Genomic DNA, 14,903 nt, shown 5'->3' with positions numbered 1-14,903 from the left:
CTCATAAATGAGAAACCATATTAAATTTAACTTTCTCTATCTGATATTTTTTCACTTAGCATTATGCTCTCAAATTACATCAATTTTCCAAAATGATTCAAATTTATTCTTCTTATGGCTCTGTAGTACTCTATTGTGTATAAATACAATTTATCATTTATCCATTTATCATTAGATATAGGCCACTTCCAAGATTTATGTAGTATGATTTGTGCTGCTATAAACTATGGACACATGTAACCCTGTGTAAAACTTGAAGACACAGGCACAGGCAAGAACTTTCTAATCAGAATACAAATTGACAAGAATTAACACCAAGAATAAACAAATAAGATTATATGATGTTAAAAAACTTCTGTGCAGCCAAAACAAAACCCCAAGAGAATGACGATACGATCTACATAATGGGAAATAATTTTGCCACTTACTCCTCAGCCAGAGGACAAATATTTAGAACATATAAAGAAATAAAACAGTAGAGCACTGCCCCAGTAGAAGACCTAATCAAAAATGGGCATTTGAGATGAAGAGATATTTCTCAAATAAAGAAGTACAAATGGTAAATAAGTACATAAAAATGTTCATGAGAGAAATGTAACTTGAACAAATCTTATTTCAAGAAATGTAGCTCTCATTAAGTACTAAAAAAATTCAATGAGGTTGTGGGGAAACCTACATTGTTGGTCGGAATGTAAACTAGTTAAACCACTATAGAAATCAGTAAACTGAAAACTAAATATAAAACTAAATACAAAAATTTCATATGCCTCAGCTATATCTCTCTTTTGGTTATCTTCTCCAAAACTAAAAGATATCCTCACTGATTTCTCAATTATATCTTTCCTTTTCTTTGCCTCACTCCTCCTCTTCCTTTCTATATCCCAGTCTACTTATCATCAACACTATTTCATTATCTATGTTTTTGATAAAAATTAAATAAGTTTTCATTATGTGACCTCACATGTCAATGTTTTAATTGTGAATATTTGAATTAAAATATATAGAGTGCTGCATAGTTGCATATTTACTTATCTTTTCCCACCCTCATTTTGTGCAAAGTTTGTATCTAAGGAATGCTAATGCACAAAATCTAACACATGTCTCAGAATTTCTCTCCTGAACCTCTCAGAAGATCAAGAATGGCAACCTGTCCTCTTGGAACTATTCCTGTCCCTATACCTGGTCAAGGTGGTTGGAAACCTGCTGATCATCCTGACCATCGGCTCTGATTCCCACCTCCACACCCCAGTGTACTTCTTCCTCTCCAACCTGTCCTTTATTGACATATTGACATCTGTTTCATCTCCATCACTGTCCCAGAGATGGTTGTGGACATCCAAACTCAGAGCAGAGTTATCTCCTATGTGGGCTTCCCGATACAGATGTGTTTTCTGACTTTTGAATGTAGGGAAGATGTGCTACTGAATGTGATGGCTATGATAAGTCTATGGTCATCTGTCACTCACTGAAGCACCCAAGCATCCTGATCCCATGTCTATATGTCATGTTGCTTTTGATATTAATTTTCCTTAGCCTTTTGCATGCTCAGATGCATAATTTAATTTGCTTACATATAATCTCCTTCAAGGATGTGGAAATTGTTCATTTTTTTCTGTGGCCCTTCTCAAGTACTTAATATTTCCTGTTCTGATGTTATTACCAATAAGAAAGAATGGAATGGGATTAATATGAGAAAATGAAAAAAATGGAAACAATATCTTTGTACATAGGGAATGGTGATGAGGTTGAAGGGAGGGCAGGGGAATGGGGAAAAAATAAGAACTAAGATAGATTACATCCAAGTAAAAATTTCCAATGATGAATGTCATTATATTGTATACATAAAATGTATCAATAAAATTAATTTTAAAAAGATAGTAATGTATTTTGTTCTGCATTATTTAGTCATTCTCTTAACTCAAACTTTTTTCATACTGTAATATTATTTCCTCCCTCTGAAAATCTCATCATGGGGTGCGAGTTATAAAGCCTTTTCAATATGCTGGCCATACCTACCATGTATTGTTTGCTTGTTTATTGGCAGAGGCACTAGAGTATACCTTAGTTCAGCTGTATCATATTCTCCCTGGAACAGTTGAGTGGCCTCATGACTGACACCGTGGGCGTTTCTATGGTGAATCCCTTTAGCTACAGCTGAGGAACAGAGAGATTAGTGGTTCCTTGAATATGCACCAGAAGAGAGCAGTTTAATCTTAGGGCCTTCCACATACACTTGGAACATAGGGTCTAAAACAATAGCAAACCAAAAAACCTAGAGTTGTTTGAGTACTGACTTCTTGCTCAGAGAAGTTTTGAAGTTGATGATTTTAATTCTTCATCATGATTCATAGTCAAATGATTGCCTGCAGAATTTGGGGGGAGAAATTGAACATTTTCAAATGGGTGCAAAGTGTCAGTTTTGGATGATAGAAAGTATCTGCAGGTGGATGATAGTGATGGTTACCCCAAACTCTCATTAAAAATAATACTACCAAACTCTGCACTTAAAAATGGTGAGGGTATTTTTTTTTTGCTTAAATTCATTCATTGGTACATTTTAGGTATACAATACATTTAGGCCGTACTCTTAAGTGAAATAAATAGGGCACGCATGTATAAATACTGAATAGTTTCTCTAGTGTGAGAAACTGAAAGTGTAAATAAGGATTAAAATGATTAAAATGAATAATTGATCATTGGAAATAGGAAGCAAAGGCGCAAAGGGGTAAGGGCGATGGAGGGGAAGGGGAAAGGAAAGAAGAGAATGGAAAAATTATGAGAAAAGAAAAAATGGAAGCAATGGTATATTTTTGTAGATTTTAACACAAAGAAAAACATAAAATAAAAAACTAATGGATTTTTTTTTTTTGGTAACAGGATTGAACTTGGGTCCTTGCACTTGTGCAGCAGGCGGTGAACCCACTGAGCTTAATCCCGGTCCACTAATGGATCATTTTAAAAAACATGAATAAAAAGAGACAGTACATAGTATGCCTTACCTTCCTCCTGAGATGGAGGGTGCACATCCTTTGTGAACCCCCAAATATCTTCTTCCTCTTCTTTTTATTTTAGGTTGTCCTTAGGGATTAGGCTACCATGGACCAATGTGAGTAAATGTGAGTTTGGTGAGCAAGCATCCAAGGTCATATGAAGTAAATCATCATCCTTATCCTCCACCTCTTCAGTTTGAAGCCTGCAGGCCCATGTTCAACATATCAGTTTATCTTCCTTCCATGGTTTTCAGCAGCAGGAAACTCCTATATGTTATTGTATTCATTTCAGTCTCAAATATAGACCTTCAGCCTTCACTGGCCATCATTCAGTTATTGAGTGTGGGATCCACTGTATTAACCATGACCCAGAAGAGACACAGAAAATCCTGAGGTGTAGGAAGAATGGAGAAGGATTAATGAAACTATTGTGTCCTCATCAGGAGGACAAACGTTAATGTTTAGATAGGGAGATGAGAGGGTGGTAATGTTCAAAATTTCAGGGACCAGTTCTGTTAAGTTTATGTATTTGATTACAGTGAGATTCCCAGAAGTCTCATTCAAATTTCCACCCATACAGGTCCTATTTTTCATATAGACGTCATGTCCACACTAGGTAGTTTGTCCATTTTATGAAACAAGCATTTCTCCTACCTTTTTTCAACTCTACCTTGATTCAACTCTGTCATAATCTTCCAGAAAGTATTTGATGACCTCAGTCATTATATCATGATCACCCCAGTGCTGAATCCTTTATTTATAGCCTGAGCAATAGGGGCATTAAAAGTGTCCACAGAAGAACAGTCTAATTTTAGGACTGAGACAATAAGTTTAAATGCAGAGTCACATAAGAAAGCCAAAATATAATTTAAAAGGAAAAATAAAAGAAAGATGAAAAAATAGGTAAGTAGACTTAGTAGAATTGTGGTAGCCAGTGTTGTGGTTAAAAAAATGGGGGGCTTTTAAATAATGAGTAGACAGTTTCAGTTTGGAAGATGAAAAATTTTTTGAGTTGGATGATGGTGATGGTTCCTCTACAATGGAAGTGTAGTTAATGTTGCAAACTGTATGTTCAACACTTTTGAAAGTTGTAAACTCTTCTTTGGAATTTAAATTTTGCCATAATAAAATGTCAATAAATATAAAATGAATTTTTAAAAAATGTAATAAATGACAATAATAATATGTTTCTTGCTCTATTGAGACAGAGCCGCAAAACATTTGTGGAAATTCATTTTTTTCTTCTTCCCCAATTATTACTACTGTGTCCTAAAAGTTTGTGAGAACATGAGCCAATTTGGCTAATTATGACCTGTGTGCATTTAGCTTCCAAGGTCATATAATAGTCAGTAATCAGCCCAGGCCTCAGCCCTTCAGTGAGATTTCTCTGTTGAAATTGGTTTCATACGAGTCTCCTTCTCCATGGATTTTCTGCACTGGGAAGATCCCATAAGAGATGCATTGACATCAAGCCTGAGGACAGAACCAGTATCTTCACTTGATGCCAGGCAGTAGATGAAAATGAGATCCATGCTCCTTGATCATGACCAAACCCCAGTGCTGATCAGTGAGTGCTGAGGCAGATAAAGAAGGGTGGAGGAAAGACTGCCTGGAGCTTTATTTAATACTAATCAGTACAAGCAGAGCTTGTGTAGGATGATTGGAGGGCAATAATGTGATAATATCAGATATGAGGGCTGTGAAGTTTATGATCTGGGTTGTGGGTTCAAATTTTTACTTTCCTCTCAGAGTGGTTCTACATCCTGGAAATAATGCATCAGCAATAGTAGCAAGTATATACAATTAAACTGTTTCCTAAACACTCCAAAACATTTGGGATGGTGATGATGCAGATGAGGGGCAGGGTGAGGAAACTATTCATAACATTATTGGCAGAACCCTGAGTGTCCGGTGCTGATTTCTGTGTTCCTTGTTGAGTGGATCAATTCAGCTGCATAGTCTTCCCAGGTTATAAATGCCACATTGTATTTACTTTACAAAAAAGACAGTGGCACAACATTTTAATCTAACTTGTGCCATAAGTATAGGTAGAAAACACTGAAGTTATCTAGAGCAGGAGGGAGGGAATGGATAAAAGTGGATCAGCAAGCTGTATTTTATATCTGTACTAACTCCCCAAGAGGATGGTAACATGCATGTGCTGAAAACACATATTCAAAATAAAATAAAATAAAATAAAACAAAATAAAGAGTGGTCTAGGGATAGAGGGAGCCTGGACAGGACAATCTAAACTGGTAGTAACTTTGACTACTCAGTCATTTCACTTTTCTGTCACTCTGGAATGACAATCTGCTTCCAATGTTCTTCCTTCAAGGAGTTTCTGGTCAATGACAGGGAAGATCAGTCAGTAACAACCACTGCAGCAGGCATAGGAAGGATTGAAATCACAGAAAAGGTCATATAGAATGCACATTCATTCAGCACAGACTTCTGTCTTTCTTCCTCTCTAGGATACACTCGCAGGTGTCCACATCTGCCTTCAGTCATGTAATCAATCTGAAATCTGAAAATGATACTTAAAGGCAAGTTTTGATTTTGTTACTGCTCAGGAAACAGGGAAGAATTTAAAGACCTGAGAGAGACTTGTGATTATGATGGCCCTACCTACTTCCTGGTGGTTGGAAAACAAAAACAGATTAGTGAATGTCATCAAGAGACTGAAAATGTAATGTTAAATTCTGCTCATTGAATGTATCACTTCTGTAAAATAGAACAGGCTGTTAGTATCTCTGAGACTCAGTGTTGCTATCCCAGGTGATTACTATTTGAGACAAGTGCATTGAGGAAGGATTGAGCAGATGAGGGCTGCTGCTCATGTGATTAATACGTGAGGAAAGCATAAAATCACAGCAAAAATTAGATATTATTACTCATAGTAAAGAGAAAATTAATCATCATGTTTTTCAAGAAAAATATGGTATGAATTGAAGTTTCTGTTTTCTCCTTTAGATGACATGGATTATTTCTTGTATAAGAACATACTGTGAATTAGGAGAGGAATGATTAACTCTCTTTAACTTCTCATTCTGCAGAGCCTATACCATCTCTGGCACAGAGAAAATATCAAAAATAAAAATGAGTATTAATCAGTGACTGTTTGCTTCACCACAGTCAGTCAGTGTGGCATCAACATATTTGCTGCTTTCCTGTCTGCACTTTTACCCCTTTCATTAATGAGCCATCAAACTAGAAATGAGGTAAAATAGCTCTTTTGGAATATGTCATGAATATGGACCCAATAATTCTATTTAACTGTAGTGACAACTTCAAATTATTCAAACCGTGTATCAGTGTTTCATGGGTACCAAAAGGAGAAAAAATTCCAAAGTGAAGCACTAATCTAAACTTAAGCCTTGGGCTAAGACCTATTAATGTTTTCACATTACTTGATGGTCCCAGGGACCTTTAACAATTGTAATCATCATCAAACTCACCATTGTCTTAACATAGAAATCCTTTATAAGAAAGAACCCACATGACCAAATATTTACTTGTTCCCAAATTTAGATTATATGGTAAACATATTCTTGCAATGAAACTTACTGCATTTTCCTTAGGTAGTATGAACACACAGAGGAAAGAGTAACAAAGGTTCAGAATATTTTAGCTGGACAATTAGTATAATAATATGTTTATTTCTTGAGTTCCAACCCAGAGGATTGTCTCTTCTACTGGAGTCAAATGAAAATAATATTTTTAATGTAATATGAAAGTTTTTGTTAAATTATTTTCAAAAGATTATTTGCACTTGGGCCTCAGGGATATTTGTACATACAAATAGTAAGAGGACATAGATGTACTTTTAATGACTAAGTTGTTAATTCAGATAACATGTGAAGTTCATTACTACCAAAGAAAACTATATATATATATAATATATATAATATATATTTGAGGAACTCAGAAATTATACTCTACCCACAGTTTTGTGGGGGAAATTTAATTTATGCATGTTCTGGAGAGAAAAATGAAAACATTGAAAGCATTGCCCTTGTACTAAACTTACCAATTAAATCATGGCTCACATCTGGTAATGCCATTTATTAAATCATTTGAAGTTCATGTATGTACTGCACACACACAAAAATAAGTTCACACACTGATGTAAAGTAGAATATTATAGGAGCAATAGGAGTTATATGCTACTTAGATGAGCTTTAGATATTTTTCATGTAAGTCCTTAAGAAAAGGTTTTATAGATGCAATAATCAATACTGATGATGTAAAGTAGAACATCTTTGGGGAAATATATGAGCTTTAGGTACTTTTCAGGTAAGTAAAGGCTTTATAAATAAAATAATCAATACTAATAGGGAAACAACAAAAAGATCTATCCAAAAATTCCTGACTATAGTTGCCTTTGGTGACATGCTGTGTGGACAGTAGAGTCATTCAGAGATATCAAGAATCAAAGGTTCACAGATTACAATTAAAATCAAAATCAAATTTTGAATCTGAACCAAATATCATACAATTTTCACATTGCAATATACATAGTATTCATTAGTGACAGTAAAAACAGTTAATGTTAATAAAATAAAACACCATGTTCTAATGTCAGGAAATATATTTGGGCAGTTGTTTTCAACACTGATGTAGGAAAAAAAACACAAAGAAATTCATAAGCAGACATTTGGATCAAACTGGTTATGATTTTAGGCCAGATTATCTGTATAATTCAATATTTCACAAGATAAATATATTGATAAATGGGACAGGAAAACTTTATTCTATACAATCATACAATCCTTTAAAATATGCATAAAATAATTATATAAAGTAGATAATTACTGGCACCATATTACAACTGGTGAAACAGATGTATTCATTCATTTTTTCTGGGCTTTACTGTTTTATATTGTTTGCAAACTATATCATAGTGAGAACTGTCAAAATACGCATGTGTTTTGGATCACATCTTTTTTTAATGAATGTTAACTGTCAAGATTAATTGAATATGCAAATAATATGGTCTAAGCTTTTGTAAGAATTTTACTAATATTAGAATTATTGGAACATTGGACCTTGATTTTGAAAGAACTATGGTAAATTTGAGCATTTCTTGATTTCCTTTATAATGATTTTTCTTAAAAAAGGAAAACTATTACTTATTTATAATTTATATTAAAATAGGCTTTATTTTAATGAGATCATGAACTTCTTGTCTCCAAGAAGGTCTTGTGATATTGCTCAGTCGAGAGTCCCTAAGATGGGTGTGGTCAAGAGGAGGTGAGTAATATGCAATAAATAATAGAAGACTTGTAAAACATTGGTTCAGTACAAGTGGAAAATTTTACCTAAGTTGTAGAACATGGGAAATTCTGTACTTGTGAATATGCAAGTGTAAAACCCACAGAGTGTGCTGGATGCCTACTTCTTTATTTAATTTTTCCATGCTTTTTTTTTTCTTTTCAATAGGTGTCAAAACAATACAGATACCTGGAATCTAACAGCTGTGTTAGAATTCCATATCACAAAACCCTCAGAGGATCCCAATCTCCAGCCCATCCTCTTTTTGATCTTCCTGTTCATGTACCTGGTTATGGTGCTTGGGAACCCGCTCATCATCCTGGCTGTCAGTTTAGAGTCTCAACTCCACACCCCTATGTACTTCTTCCTCTCCAACTTGTCTTCTACTGACATCTGTTTCATTTCCACCACACTTCCAAAGATGACTGTGGACATCCTAACTCACAAGAGTTTCATCTTTTTTGTGGGCTGCCTGACACAAATGTCTCTGCTTATTCTTTCTGCATGTATGGATTACATGCTTCTGACCATGATGGTTTATGACAGGTTTGTGGCCATCTGCCAGCCCCTGCAGTATTCCTTCATTATGAACTTTCACGTTTGTGTCTTCTTAGTTTTCATATCTTTTTTATTTAGCCTTATGGACTCACATTTGGATAAACTAATTGTCTTAAAGTTCACTTATTTCTATGATGTTTCAATTTCCAGCTTCTGCTGTGAACCTACTCAAATTCTTAAGCTGGATTGTACTGAAAACTTTACCAAAAACATGATCACTTATTTTGCTAGTGCCATAATCGTTTTTTTCCCATCTCAGTAATATTATTCTCTTATTATAAAATCATGTCCTCCATTCTAATAATCCCATCATCAAGTGGGAAGTATAAGGCTTTCTCCACCTGTGGGTCTCACCTGTCAGGTGTTTGTTTATTTTATAGAACAAGCATTGGGATGTACCTTGAATCTATCTACTCTAGCACATTCTCCCAGAAAGAGCATGGTGCCTTCCATAACGTACACTATTGTGACTCCTAAGCTGAATCCCTTCATCTATAGCCTGAAGAATAAGGACATTAAAAATGCCCTAAGAAAGCCCTACTACAGAAAATTCTAGAATCCGCATCCGAGGCAACCAAACAAAATTTACATGGAAAGAGGCATCAATTCTACACATCTAGTTCTGTAAAGTTGACCTTCTGAACATTTCTAGTAGTTTGATTACTTTAATTCCTCCGCATATATCATAACTAGAATGGTAGAAGATATGTTCATGAGACTGGAAGAATGCACTGTGATTAAAATAAATAAGCAATTTTAGTTTTAGAAACTGAAAAATTTTGGAAATGCATCATTGTGATGCAGTTCAATGAGGATGTAATTAATGATACCGAAGAAATGGGTAAATGTTAATTGTTATATATATCCACCACAATAAATAATGGAAATACAAGTTGTTTGTTAAAAAATAAAAATCAACCGAATAGTACACATAAACCTCCTTTGAATACATAAATATACCAAAACCATGTAGACATTCCTTTTCTAATCTTTTCCTTCCTCAGTTAACATTGAGAATTTCTTAATGATTCAGATGAATGAAAAGTTTTAGTTAACCCTGACCACTGGGCATCAGTCCTTCAAGTTAATATAATAGTAAGTGATTAACCTATGTCTCTAGCCCTCCCATGGCTCCATACCTCTGTGCTTCTTCAAATTTGCTGGGGCAGCCTTTTGATTGCCCAAGGACACTCTTACTTGACATGGTATTCACTGAAATGCTAAAGACAGGGGCTTACCCTTCATTAGACTCTTGGTGGAGAGAGTCACTTTGATTCTTCATTTTCTTCTTCATGACACAGCCAAAATGCTGAGGAATCCAGTAAGTGTAAGACTAAGGATGGAGGAAAGACTGTCTACTGCATTATTTCATCACCATGAAGACAAATATCATAGCTCTTGTGGCCAAAGAGGACACCAATATGCAGGATTTCAGCTAAGAGTACTATGAAGTGTTGATTCTTGGGGGTCCCTATTGCAAACTTATCCTTCACAAAAATTATTTGCTGTCCTGGGACCCTGGATCTACTTCCCATCAACATCAAGTCCATGATCCCAGAAAATGTGTCTCTGTAATTTGTTTTCTTAGAACTCCTAATGTTTTATTAATATGATTAAGTATATAAAAACAGCAAAATAATGACAGCAGGTACCAGTTTACAGAGCTTCCAACATGCCAGGGTTTGATCTTTTCATCAAGTACAGCTTGCTCTGTTTCACCTTCACAGTCCCACATTGTTATTGTTTTATAGATAAAGAAGGAACCTAGCATATTTTATAGTTTCTGGTGTGCTTTAGTTAGAAGAGAATGACATTTTATAAAAATTAATCTGTTTGAGGAATGACATAGGGCATTTTTACTGGAGAATCATAGCATAGATGTGCATTGTCAATGCAAGCAGCCACTTCAAGTCCCTGTCACTGCAAGAAGCAACATCCAGTTCTCTCTGTGCTCTATATGGTGGGAGTTTGGGCAGCTGACAGGGAAGAATGGGGGGTGGCACTTGCTGTGTCTATTATAGGAAGGATTGCTCTGGACTACAGGGAAAGATAAGAGAAACATGTACATGGTCATTTAGCACAAACCACTCTATGGTAATTCTTACATGATTATGGGTTAAGTAATTTCATCTCATAAAGGACATGATATTTCTATCACATTAGAGGGGACTGGGCCCTGGGATGGAGATGAGAAAAATGAACATCTTTGTTTTGTGTCCCTCTCTGCTTCCCTATGCAAAATGTATGTAAATGTCCCCATCTCTCTGTGCTCTTATTCCCTGATGGAAATGGGGAGAACAACTCCCTTCTCCACAAATTATATGTCGTGTAGTCTAAGTTTGGAACTTTATAAACACTAGGCATTGTGGTTTATTAAGATGAACCATTTATTAAAGATAAAGTAGATCTATTGAAAAATGCAACTGTCAAATGGAAGTCAAGCCTGTAATGATGTCAAACTCTACAGTGTGTCTTAGTGAAGGGAAAGTAGTACTAAGATTTACCTGACTCTCACTTTTTGCTTCTTTGCATTCTTTTTTCTCTACTCCAGAAAATTCTTAGCCTCAATCTTTGAACAAATGAATGTTGGAGATGCTGCTGCACAGAATTATAGGTCCATGTACTCATGACATAGACATGAAAAAGAGAAATTTTCTCTTGTCTGTTGGTCTGTAGGACATTCCTGAAAAGAATAAATGTGCAGAGAGGAAAGCACTGAGTATTTTGAAGCCACAGTGATGAGGAAATATTCTGAGGTTAACACACAGCCCTATTTTTTTATGCTTCTTATGTGTCAAACAAGATATAGACTCAGGTTAATCATTAATGAGAGAGAGTCATGACACTTCAATTATAAAACATACATGTATATAAGGACAAAAATAAATGGTAACATTACCAAAATAGAAAAACAGTAGAACAGGTCAGAAGATATTTTACATAAATTGTGTGAGGATTAATCCTGTTGAAATTGATAATAATATAAAGCTTTTTTTAACCTTCACTTTTCATGTTAATGACAGATTATAGAGTGCCCAGTACCTATTGACTCTTTATTCAATGCAGTTGTACAAACTAGAAATCAACTGAGGTCACAATGCTAAGTCTAGGTGACATTAAACCCTGCTTTGTGTCACTGAAAAAATTAAATTGCTCCTTTTTTGGTCACTAAACATTTTCATTTTTTCTAAACATCAGAACATTTTAAGAGACACCTGAGGAAGATCTATAAACACTTTCCAGTTTCTTGAGTAGGAATGAAATCAGAGAACAATACATACTTTTCCTTTTCAGATTCTGTATTCTTGGTCTTCTACCATTGTTCACCTGAGTGTTTATGAGGTGGTTGTGTATAAAAGGAAATGAATAACAGAGGAACTTATAATGGAAGAGTTCTAGAATAATTGAGTTTGATAGAACTGAAAAACACTGCTGCACATTTTAGAACTCAAGTCTGAATTCTTGAATGTGAATACTTTGAAGTTCAAATATGTTCAGAATGTTGGGGTACTTCTTTTTACAACCATCTTCCTATTTCAAAAAAAATCAAATACTACAGAACCACAAACTCTTATGAGTGTCTCAGAATTGTATCTTATGTGTCTTTTTGAGGCTCGAGTATTGCAGCCCTTCCTATTTTTACTGCTTCTGTCTATATATCTGGTCATGAGACTTGGGAACACTCCTCACCCTCGCCATAGTATCTGGCTTCCAACTCTACATCCCATGTTCCCTTTCCTATCCAGCATGCCTCAGCCGACAACTGTTTCATTTTTACCATGGTCCTGAAGATGATTGTGAACATCCAGGATCACTGTGGAGTCAGCTGCTCTGGGGGTGGCTTGACACAGATACATGATGTGATCACTTCTGATTGTATGAATGACATGCATTTGACAAAGATGGCCTTTGACAGGTTTGTGGCCATTTCTTGCCTCTTGCATTACCCTTTTAATGTGAACATTTATCTGAATTGATTTTTAGTTTCAGTTCATTTTTATTCACCTTTGGTATTCCAAGCTGCACAATTTATTTGTCTTACAATTTCCCTATTTAAAAGATATGTAAATTGCTCATTCTTTGATACACTTCCAAATTCCTTGATTTCACCTGACTTGCTTGACATCTTTAATAATTATATAGCCTTGAGTTTTCTGGAACCACATGTTTTTCCTTTTACGTCATCTCTTACTTTTACTAAGAAATTGTTTTTTTCAATTCTGAGCTCCATCATTGAGAATTTTAAAGCCTTCCTTAATGTGAAGAAAGGATTCACCTGTCTGATTTTGTTTATTTTATGTAACAGATGTTGAAGTACCTGCATTGTATTATTCCATAAATGGGTTTATAATTTCATTACACTGTGGTCATTCCTGTGCTGAGTCATTTCATCTCCATATGCGGGAAAATAATGCTAAAATGTCCTAATTAGGTGTTCCTGTAGGCCAGTCTAATTCAGTACATATGATATCCACTGAAATGAAGATTGGAAAAAATACCAAAATTCAATATAAAGACCCATAAATCCTGCCTCCTTGATTACATTATTTTGGCACTTTAATGGTCTGAATTCAGCATTATGGTTCATGGTAGAACGATAGCTTCAAGAACTGTGTAGGGAAAGAGTATTGAGTTTTAAAATTGGATACAAAGTTTTAATTTGTGAACAACAAAAATGTTCAAAGGGAAAAGGGAACCAGGGAGGAAGGGTAGGGGGAAAGGAATAACAGAAAGAAAAAATAAGAAGGAAAAACCAGAAACAAAGCTTTTGTACATAGGGAGGGGTGGAGGGGTTGAAGGGAGGGAAGGGGAATGGGAAAAAATAAGAGCTAAGATATATCCATAAAGGTACAATTTCCCATGAATGAATGTAATCATACTGTATACCTAAAATGTGCCAATAAATTTAATGAATAAAAAAACTTTTGCATATTTATTATGGTGATGGTTTTACAACATGTAATTAATGGCATGTCATTAATGGCACTGAAGTGTGTACTTAATATGGTGAAAAGGTAAGTTTCCATTGTGTATCTATCATCATAGAAAATGGAAATAAAGAGTACATGAATCTTTTTAAAAATATAGAGATTTAATAAGTGAATAAAACACAAAAGATCCCTACTGTTAGAAAAATCCAGGGCTGAAACCAGGACAGTAACCAAACAGGCCTTTATTGCAGTGAGGAGCGACCTGCCAGGTTGCCTCTGAAACACAAGGGAGAATTACCCCTGGAGGCTTAGCATGGTTTTTAAAAGCATTGGGTGCTTCCACTCTCCTAGGACAGAGAAGGTGAGCCATATGGGTGCCAGAAGCACCCCCTAACCCCTGAGGAAATGAGAAGACACATAAACAAGCCTCAAAAACAGACTTCCAGATCACCTACAGAAACCCAAAAGGGAAACGAGATGGAACAATGTGATACTCAACCACCTGGACTCTGAACTGGCAACAAAAGAGGATCTGGGAAAAATGAAATCATAAATAATTACTCAGACAACAGCAAAGATTGTTCTCATAGTGCAAGACATGATTAATAAATCTAGAGAGGACAGAGATAAAAAAAATAGAGCATCCGAGGAACATGATGGAATCTCAACATAGGAAACAAATGGAATCCATAAAACAGATGCAAACAGATTTCCAAGAGATTAAAAACTCCATCGAAAGTCTCCACAGCAGAATGAACCAATATGAGGATAGAATTTCAGATATAGAAGATAAGATTGCAATTAGTGGCCAGGAAAAGAAAAATTGCTTTAAAATTGTAAGGGAACACAATAAATCAATCCAGCAGCTGCTAGATGATGCAAAGAAGAATAACATAAGACACATTGGAGGCAATGAAGAAAGAGCAGAGAGTGTAGATGACATAAAAAACTTCACAGAAGTGATGGCAGAAAAGTTCCCAAGCAGGGAAAAAGAACTTGGCATACAGATAAGTGAGGCATATAGGACTCCAGCTAGCGTTGATCAAAAAAAATCTACACATAGGCATGTAATAGTTAGGATTCCAGAAATCCAACAGAAGAACAAAATTCTACAAGCAGTGAGAGAAAAGAAACAAATCACATACAAAGGAA

This window comes from Heterocephalus glaber, unplaced genomic scaffold (assembly GCF_053883595.1).
Source record: "Heterocephalus glaber isolate CG9 unplaced genomic scaffold, H.glaber_assembly_v1.0 deba00001227, whole genome shotgun sequence".
Taxonomy (NCBI): Eukaryota; Metazoa; Chordata; class Mammalia; order Rodentia; family Bathyergidae; genus Heterocephalus; species Heterocephalus glaber.
Note: the sequence above shows the minus strand (reverse complement) of the source record.